We start from the raw sequence: 8354 nt of genomic DNA, 5'->3' as shown, positions 1-8354 counted from the left end.
GGGTAGCCAGTGGAGTGTGCGCAGGTGCTGGGAGATGTGGCAGTGTTTTGGCAGGTTGAGGACCAGTCTTGCGGCGGCGTTCTGGATGTTCTGTAGCTTGCGGATGCGGTTTTTAACAATGAATACCACCTGTGCCCAAGCCATTCTTATTTCTTTAGGGGCCTAGAATAAATGATCACACTTGTAGGAGTGTGATGGTTAATAGTTGTGTTGGTACTATCATTGGCAGCATGGCAGGGGAAATGTGTGGCGCAAGCAGTAGTGGCATCCTGACAAGGGACCTAGCAGGTTTTTTGAACAAATTAAGCACTGAGTGGTTAGTGCCCTTCCATTTAAGGTGCTTATTTGCAATTTTAAGATCTTTGCGTTTCCCGTTACTGAAATAAGTGTAATTTCTGATATTTGTTTCCCTCCTTGCCATTGCTTGATTTTTGCTCCCCAGAAAGTGTCAATCCTAGTCATTGAATGTCACTCATAATTGCACTGAAATTATGAAAATGTCACACCTAAGCAATCTCAAACCTTGGCAGCTTATGCAATATAGTGTAAAAAAAAAAAAAAAGCACACAGCAGGTAAAGGGTGCGTGAAGAGGTAGTCATAGGCAAAGAGACGTGAATCGGCAAGGGGAACGGCGTCAGACAGACGGCGAGGAGCATACTAACCCTTGAGTCCACCTTAAGAGACACAGACAGTCGGGCACATAGACGCACCAGGCAGACGGCGCCGAGCCCGGACGACCACGCCTCCCGCGGCACGGGAGGGCGCGCCCAGGCTGTGATTGGCTGGGAGCTGCCAGACACGATTCACGCACCCGGCTCCCCTTTTGTTTTTCTATTGAGGGAAAACAAGGCTCGAGAGAGGGTTGGGAGCGCGAGCCCGGGACCCGCGCGTGCAGCCGCCTGCCGCCAATCAGGGCGCGCGCGGCGAGTCCGCAGCTCTGAAAGCAACAGCGCGAGCGGATGGAAGCGGCAACCGCGGGGCTGTGAGGAGCGCCAGCCGGGCACCTTCGCCTTGTAAGTACCAAGCACCGCCCACTCCCTTTTAGGCCCCGCCTGTTTTGCGGTTCAAGCCACGCCTCGTTTAGGAGTGTGAGGCCTGCATAAGCGCGCGTGCCCTCCTCCGGAGAGGCTTTTCACTGTGGGGCTATAACCCTGCCTTCTGTCTTTCCGACGTGAATTGGGGCCCTTCGACAGACTTTTATTTCAGTTACAAGCTGTGGCATTTACGATTAACTCGAATCCAGTGGCATTGCCAAGCCCCGCCCACGATTATTAAGCCACACCCCTTTCCAGGGCCCTTACCACTTGTGGTCTCAAGGGGCCAGGCACGCCTATAATTAATGGTTAGCCCCTCAAAATGCAGCAGGCATGACTTAGAAGTCAGGTCATTTTCAACACCAAAGTTTAGCACTTTGCCTCAGAATATATTCAGCATGCACGCTGAAATCAAAAAAGTGCTTCGCATTTTAAACTTTAAGCCCTAACTCCAATTTAAATGAGATGAAAAACACTGGGGGAGGGTCTCTCAAAGGGGCGTGGTCGATGCTTTTAAGGACGTGGCTTAAAAACACAAACTAAAAATCTGTGTTTAAAGTGTGCCACCCTACTACACAAAAACCCTTTGCTAAATTCAGAATTTTGTCTAGTTTTCAGGAATGTGTATCTTTCTGGGTTCATCCATGGGTTTCATACCCTTATCCACTACACATAGTTTGACATTGCAAACATTGGGTACAGTGGACTACCAGTTCGAACAATGTATAAACTGTGTGTTACTAAAAGCTGGGAAGATGGTGATCTTAGCACAACAAACCATTTGTTGATGTTTTTATGGGGTGAAATAAAAAACACACCTTGTGCAGCATTTTTCCATCAAAAACACAATTTTCCTGTATTTTGGCTAATTCATAGTTCCTTGTTGGGGCATCTACAAACCCTGGGTACCTTTAGAATCCTGAAAATAAGGAGAAAAAGGGATTTATAGATCACCTCGATACATTTTGTAGAAATAAAGTTATGAAGGCCTAAGCACAAAGTGCCCTGAACTTCTAAAAGTGCTCAGCACTGTAGATGGAAACGCCTCAGCAGCTAAGGGTTCCTTTTGAAATAATAATAAGTGAAATGGCTCCTGTATTGTCACCTACAAAAAATAATGCAATATATGTAGCACACATGCAACAGCACTTGGCTTTACTATAAACTCTAAGCAAGCATTTAAAGCATGGCACCAATAAAAAGGTATAAACCAGATAGTATCAACTTTCACTCCCACTGAAAGTCAAACCATCCCTTCCCGCAGGCAGACTTAAGAGCCTTCCCTTCCACAAGCACGCTTGAGAAACGTTGTTCAAGCATTGGTCCTCTTTTTTCTGGGTGCAGGCCGTCCCATTCTTGGCAGTGTTACCGACTACTCCCACACCCCACTGAAAACCATCCTGTATACCATTCCATGTCTAAGAAAAGGAATGAAAAAAATCCAATCCTGTCTCTCGCCACCTCTGAACGGTCTAAAACAAAGAGGTAGAAATGGTTGCCCATTCCCAACTTGCTTTGCCCCAACTGCTTTGTCCTTAAAGTTTGCTGAATCATATATAATGCTCCCAGATTACATTTTTAAAGATTTGTACAGATAAAAACAGACGGAAAACCATTTATTTTCGTATCTGTATTTTTTTAAAAAATATAGATAAATAAATAAATATGGAAAATAAATTATCTTTCGAACGATTCTCACTGCTATCAATCATGAGTGCTAGGTCAATAGCTGTTCAGATTGACAGCGGAGTTATTAAAAGGATTTCATAATGAAGCTTAAATAACTCCAGTAGTACAGCTGTTCTTTAATGCAAATGCTTTCAAATGACTATGTTGTGCTGTAAATGTTTAGAACATGTTAGACATTAAACATGAGTAGATTAGTAGTAGTAGTCAAACTTTATTTCGGGTTACCAGAGTATCCATAAGAAGTTAAAACACAGTGATAAAAACATTCAAACTTGACATTGAAAACCATCACAGATAGGGGAACATGGGACCTAATAGATAAATCTTCAGTCACCATCAAGTTGCCCTACAAGAATAGCCAATGCCGTGTTGGACCTACACCCACAATGCTGCTAATTATATAAAGTGCATGTGCCATATTAAAACATAAGTTCCTTCGGCAACAGCACATTTTACAAAAGAGCATATATTGACACAGTTAGGTGGAGTGTCCAGCATTTGCAGATATTCCAATTCCTCGTTCCACATTTTGATTCCCTGTTTCCTTATAGTTGAGAATAAAAACCGTTTGCTAAAATCACAATTACAGAAGAAAGTAAAATGCAGCAAGCTCGGAGGAGAGGATTTATCACAAGGGCACAACATCGTTTTTGAAGTGGCAAACTGGCCCAACGAGAACCCCATATGCCAGCACACGAAGCCCAATCTGAAATGGGAGAGTACCATTCTTTCCCAGGGAATATCAAACCACTCCAAATACGGTTCCACAACAAAGCAAGGCATATTCCTCGTCAGAGGTTCTAGTAAACTTAAGGACCTCTCTGCTGCGGTAGCTAAGTGATTTAAAATACATTTTTATCTGTGCTGTGTCTTGTTTAGTCATGACTACAGGCTAGCTCAGCAAATAGATGCGGCTCACCCAGGTCAGTCAAGATGGTCTTGATGTGGTGAAACCAAGGAAAGTTTGCACCTCTATCACATGACAAACAATCTTTAACAATTTGCTTGTTAAAGGAGGCATGCAGATTAGTTCATATCGAGCATCACAGCAGTACAGGGGCCAATTTAATTAGATCTGCTACATATTCAACCCCGAGCACCTGGTGTAGGATAAAGGTTCTGTAGTAGGGGATCTCTGTGTATAGTCATAATCTAGTGAATAGTCCCGCCCATGTACGTGGACCCCGGAGCAATCAAAAATAATCTCTAAAGTGTCGAAAAAATGCAGAACTGCACAGACACTTAAGAGAGAATTTAAAGACATATAATGCAGCCTAAAAAAGGCTACACTGTCCAGTACTTCAGCTAGAAATTCCACCAAAAATCCACAAAACCGCAAAAGCCTGTCCAGATTTCCCTTGCCTTAAGCAAAAACCCCTCTGAATGATAGAGAGGAAGACATGGACAGACAAGCCCCATAGGCTGCCATTATGTGGCTCAGAATAGGATACTGTGCCTTTAAGAGAACTTTCCAGAACTTCACAGTATCCCAGAATGCCCTGCAGGTCTCTCTTACTTTCAGTTCTTTTTTCCGGCTCCTGCAAGCAGGACCCTGGAGCATTGAGCTCTCCCTTTTCAAGGGTTTTGTTGGTGTTTTATTCACTATTTCGATTTTGTGTACTTTTAAAGTACTTTGGTAGCTTTCTTCTTGGCTTTTTGCACCCTTTTATTGTCCATAATGCCTGCATTATTTGACAAATGCCCGGAGTGCTCCAGGAAGAAGGCCAAGACAGACCCCCATGAGGTCTGTATCCTCTGCCTTCCCTCTTCCCACATCCCTGAGGAGTGTGAGATCTGCCAAGGTTTCTCTGGCAGGACCCTGAAGAACAGGCTGAAGATCAGGCTTCAGGGCCTTGAAGAAAGAAGACAGAAGACGCAAGGTGGGTCTGGAGAGGCTTCCTCTGCCCATGCTGAGGCCCCTGGGGGGCTCCCCGGGGGCAGGAAGACCAGCACGCGTCCCCATTCTCCGTCTGGGTCGGTGGCACCCCCCAAGACGTCGAGGGGAAGGTCTAAGGCTGGCTCCCCTTCTCCCCAGGGCTCTGGGTCGAGTAAACGTCGTCCGTCGACGTCGAGGGACCTGCATAGACCGCCGTCGGATGCAGAGACTGTCTCATCGTCGCTGTCTTCGACGTCGACGTCGAGCTCTCGGCGTCGACAGAATCGGCGTCGACGCACGCCGCCGAGGCAATACCGTCGATCGCCGTCAAGACACAAGGCTTCATCGTCGTCGAAGGGATCCTCGTCGTCAAGGCCGACGTCGAAGCACTCACCGGCGAGACGGAGACGTTCGCCGTCGAGGCGTAGGAGGTCGAGGTCGACGTCGAGACGCTCCAAGGTGACGTCAAGGCGGTCGCCGTCGAGGCGCAAGAGGTCGCCGTCGAGGCGCAAGAGATCGCCGTCAAGGCGCAAAGGGTCGTCGTCGAGGTGGTCCGGGTCGACGTCGAGACACGGCAGCCGCTCGACGCCGAAGAGGAGGAGACGGTCGACGCCGAAGGGTCGTTCGACGTCGAGAGACCGACGGTCGCCGCCTGAACGCCGGTCGGAGGCGTCTAAGGATTGTGCTGCGCGGCCTAAGACTGTGGGGGGCTCCCCTCAGCCCAGGAAGGATGGTGGGTCACCGGGATCGGTGTACTCGGAGGTGTATACCCCAGAAAAATCTGTTCCACCTCCTCCTCCGCCTAGAGGCCCGCGTCCGAGGATGGCGACTCCTCCTCCTTTGCCTCCTCCGCATGGACAGCCTCCACCTGTTCCACCGAGGTCGGGCTCGTTGCCCCATCTCCCTACTCCTCCGAAGAAGACTCCTACCTCTAAGGAACCGCGGAAGCCCAAGTCGGCCACCCCGGAGAAGCCGGTGGACCGCCCGAGGCCCAGGAGATCTAAGTCTCGCTCCAGACACAGGGAACGGTCGAGGAGCAGGCACAGATCCTCTACCCGGCGCCATAGGAGACATAGATCCAGGACCAACACATCTTCCAGGACCCGCTCCTATTCCCCTACTTTGTCTGATTCCCCGGAGACTAGGGTGTCTCCTATCGATGACATAGGTACATTCCAGGAGGTTCTCCTGAGGGGGGCCGCGAAGCTGGGTATCACGGTGACGGCTCCTACACCTACGACGTCCGTGATATTCGAGACTTTGCACAAGAGGCACCTGTCGCGCCCTCTGCTGCCCTTGGTTCCGGGACTGGTTGAACCGGCAGAAGTGCTATTTCTTACACCTGCAGTGGTGAAGGCCGCCCCGTCTAGACTTTTGAAAAAATACAGGGCACCGGACTCAGACCCTGCCTTCCTGAGGTTGGACCCGGTCCCCGATTCGGTGATTGTTACGGCGGCCAGGAAACAGCATTCTACCTCCCCGTCCTCCACCGTGCCTCCGGACAAGGAGAGCCGCTGGATTGACTGGGCAGGAAGGAAGGCTTGTGGGACCTCTTCCACCACGATGAAGGCTTCCAGCGACTCGGCATTACTGGGACGATATGACCGTGCGCTGTGGGACTCCATGGAGCAGTTCGCGGACCTTGTGCCGCGGGACAGGAGGGAGGACTTCATGGAGATTGTCAAGGAGGGGATGCTGGTCTCGAACCAGGCCATCAGTGCCGCAGCGGATATCTCCTTGCTGGCAGCACATGGCTACTGCCACGGTATCAACCAGCGCCGCCATGCGTGGCTCAGACTTACGTCTCTCAAGCCTGAGGCACAACAGCGAGTGGCCAACCTGCCGTTTTCCGGGGACACGCTCTTCGGTAAACACGCAGATGACGAGATGGCCCGGATGAAGGCCGAGGCGGAGACCCTGACTGCGGTGGGCTTGGAGAAGCCCAAGGACAAGAAACCCTACCGCCAGTTCCAACGGCGGTTTGGCTCGCAAGGGAAAGGAAGGGGACAGTCTTCGGGACAACAGCAGCAGCAACTCCGACGACCTTTCCAAAAGCGTCAGAGGGGTAGAGGTGGACAGCAGCCCTCTACCGCGAACAAGGGCCCGGCCGGGTCTCGACCCTGAGCGGTTTCTTCCCCGTCATCCGTTACCCACTCCGGTGGGGGGAAGCGTTCAATCTTTTCTGGCAGAGTGGAGAAAAATTACTCAGGACAAGTGGGTGCTGAATATTGTTTGCAATGGATACAGTCTTCGGTTCATCAGCCCTCCTCCGGCGATCCCTCCGGTCAGCTCGCAGTATCAACTGCGCGAGCTCCAGGCGGAGGCCGATATTCTGTTAAGGAAAAGGGCGATAGAGGACGTACCTATGTCTCAAAGAGGAAGAGGTCTGTACTCCCGGTTCTTTCTGGTTCACAAGAAGGACAAGAACGAGTTCAGGCCCATTCTGGACTTGCGGCAGGCAAACAAGTGGATTCGCAGAGAAAAGTTTCGCATGCTGTCGTTGCATAAGATTTATCCTCAGTTGCAACAGGGGGACTGGCTTTGCGCCATAGACCTACAGGATGCGTACTTCCATGTGCCCATCGCGCACAAGCACAGGAAGTTTCTGCGGTTTCAAGTCGGCACCCATCATTACCAATCCACGGTGCTGCCTTTCGGACTGAAATCTGCACCCAGGACATTCTCGAAGTGCATGGCAGTGGTAGCGGCACACCTGAGGAAAGACAAGGTGTTTGTCTACCCGTACCTGGACGATTGATTGATCAAGGCCTCCTCCTTCTCAGAAGCCCAAGCGGACTTCCGGAAGACGTGCGTTCTCTTGAACAAGTTGGGGTTGCACATCAACATGTCCAAGTCTGTCCCGATCCCGGTCCAATGTATTCAATACTTGGGGGCCACCATCGATACGCTGTCAGCAAGCGTGTCTCCTTCGGAGGAGCGACGGAGATCGATCCTTCGGAAGGCTCAGGCTCTTATGACCGCTCCATCTACAACAGTGAGGACGGTGTCTTCTCTACTGGGGTCGATGGCCTCTTGTATCTTCCTCACTCCTCACGCACGACTACACATGAGACCTCTGCAGGAGTGCTTGGAGGACCAATGGGACCAGAGGAAAGGATCTTGGGACGACAAGATACGACTGTCCCTGCATGCTCTTCAGTCTCTGAAGTGGTGGTGTTCAGCGGAGAATCTCCTCAGAGGAGTCCCCTTCCACAAGGACATCCCTACTCAGACAATCGTGACGGATGCTTCTCTCCAGGGCTGGGGAGCGCATTCGGGAGACTTACAGATCCAAGGCACGTGGTCTCCGGCGGAGTCCACGTATCACATCAATTTCCTGGAACTCAGGGCTGTTCACTTGGCACTGAAGGCCTTTCATCCGTCCTTCCGGACCAACTCGCTGCTTGTACAGACGGACAATACGACCACGATGTATTACTTCAACAAGCAGGGGGGGTCGAGATCGCGCACCCTGTCCCGGGAGGCGCAGACGATCTGGCACTGGCTTCTGGCGAGAGGATTGACGATAACGGCTACACATCTGCCGGGTGTGCAGAATGTTCAGGCAGACGCACTGAGCAGACTGATTCTGGAAAATCACGAGTGGGTCATAAACGACGACGTACTAGGAGAAGTCTTCGCAAGGTGGGGGACTCCAGACGTAGATCTGTTCGCCACCGCCGAAAACAGCAAATGCCGAGACTTCGCCTCCAGGTACTACCAGCAAGCGACGCTGGGGAACGCACTCTGGATC

At 50.7% G+C, this 8354-nt stretch overlaps 1 protein-coding gene across 2 annotated transcripts in view; it reads left to right on the top strand.

The window, feature by feature from the left end:
- Positions 1–857: 857 nt before the first annotated feature.
- The window catches only part of LOC147673637 (SMAD family member 4-like), a 262917-nt gene continuing 255420 nt past the window's right edge, over positions 858–8354 (top strand). For both annotated transcript variants that reach the window (XM_086947574.1, XM_086947573.1), the window contains exon 1: positions 858–1014. The gene's annotated coding sequence lies outside the window, so the exon portion shown is untranslated. The remainder of the gene's footprint in view (positions 1015–8354) is intronic.

Source organism: Lissotriton vulgaris, chromosome 12 (assembly GCF_964263255.1).
Source record: "Lissotriton vulgaris chromosome 12, aLisVul1.2, whole genome shotgun sequence".
Taxonomy (NCBI): Eukaryota; Metazoa; Chordata; class Amphibia; order Caudata; family Salamandridae; genus Lissotriton; species Lissotriton vulgaris.
Note: the sequence above shows the minus strand (reverse complement) of the source record. Positions and strands in the feature narration are given on the sequence as shown.